Genomic DNA, 1532 nt, shown 5'->3' on the forward strand with positions numbered 1-1532 from the left:
GCGAATAGGACACATTTGAATTGTTTTGTAACACTACAGATGTCATTTATATATAGAATGAATAATTTTGGTCCAAGCACTGATCCCTGTGGCACTCCATGGGTAATCTTCAGTGAGTTGGATTTTTTGTTGTTGAACTGCACATACTGATATCTATTTTCTAAATAACTTTCAATCCATTTTTATGCTATGTGTAGATCTGTTTATTATTGTTTTGTTGTACAGCCATTTTAACCTGCTGTCATACCTCCCGTCCAGAAGGTGTCGTAAGAGTTCTATTGTTGATTGCTACACGAGTAAGCCTGTAACACGTTCTTGGTGCTGCTGGAGTAAAACTATTTTCAAGCACATAAACGGACTGGTTCCTTCATATCAAAACTACATGGTGTCAGAAGTGGGATCCTTCAAAAAGTCTGCAGGGTCCACGAAGACAGTCTGTGCTGGTGGTGAGCAAAAAGGACGAGATTTTACCTCCGTGAAAAGGCAGTAATGGCGGACGGATTTCGGCGGCCTGATCCTCTCATCTTCGACGGCAATGTCTCTGAGAACTGGCGTAAGTTAATTCGAGCAAGAATATGATATATTCATAGCCGCAGCACACAGTGACAAAAATGCCAATACAAAGGCCTACATACTCCTCAATCTGGCGGGACCGGAGGCCATTGAAAGAGAGAGATCGTTCACATATTCCCCAGCAGTTGTGTCAGACCAAGGCGTGGAAATAACCGCAGGGGAGTCACGGGAAGATCCGACATGTTTGAAAAGGAAGTTCAAAGAAATATGCAACCCAGAAACAAATATAATAATGGAGAGGCACAGTTTCAACGTGAGACAACAAAAGCCAGGGGAAACGATTGAAGCTTATGTGAGTACATTACGCAACATGGCAAAAACGTGCAATTTTGGAGCATTACAAGATGAGCTAATCCGAGACCGATTAGTGTGTGGAATCAACAGTGATAGCATCAGACGTTCACTTCTTAAAGAAACTGAGCTGACACTTGCCAAAGCAGTGCGCATTTGTCAAATAAACGAGCTCACTGACCAACATAGCAAAGTGCTAGCTGCTCCAAAACACGTGGCATCAACAAGTGTGGACACTGTACAAATGAAGCACAGCCACACATTTAAAAAGACTCACAACCACAAAAAGAAACAAGACAAAATGGCGACAGAAATCTCAAATTGCAGAAATTGCGGTGGTTCACACGCAGCCAAACGTGACCAGTGCCCAGCTTTCGGACAACAATGTCACACATGCAAGAAGCCAAATCACTTCAAGAGCCAGTGCAGGTACGCTAAAGCACATGCAAGAGGCAAACAAGTCAATCAAATATCAAGGATGATTCAGAAAGTGATGAAACATTCACTATCGAGCACCTAACACTGGAGGGTGAAAATAGTCACAAAAAAGAAGGCTATTGTTCAGTTGCAGTTGGAGACAAGATTCTAAAACTCAAAGTGGACACCGGTGCGAAGTGTAACGTGATTTCTCTGAACACCTGCAAGGACATGTTTCAGCGTGAGAAAAT

This window comes from Hippocampus comes, unplaced genomic scaffold (genome assembly GCF_001891065.2).
Source record: "Hippocampus comes isolate QL1 unplaced genomic scaffold, H_comes_QL1_v1.1 scaffold271, whole genome shotgun sequence".
Classification (NCBI taxonomy): domain Eukaryota; kingdom Metazoa; phylum Chordata; class Actinopteri; order Syngnathiformes; family Syngnathidae; genus Hippocampus; species Hippocampus comes.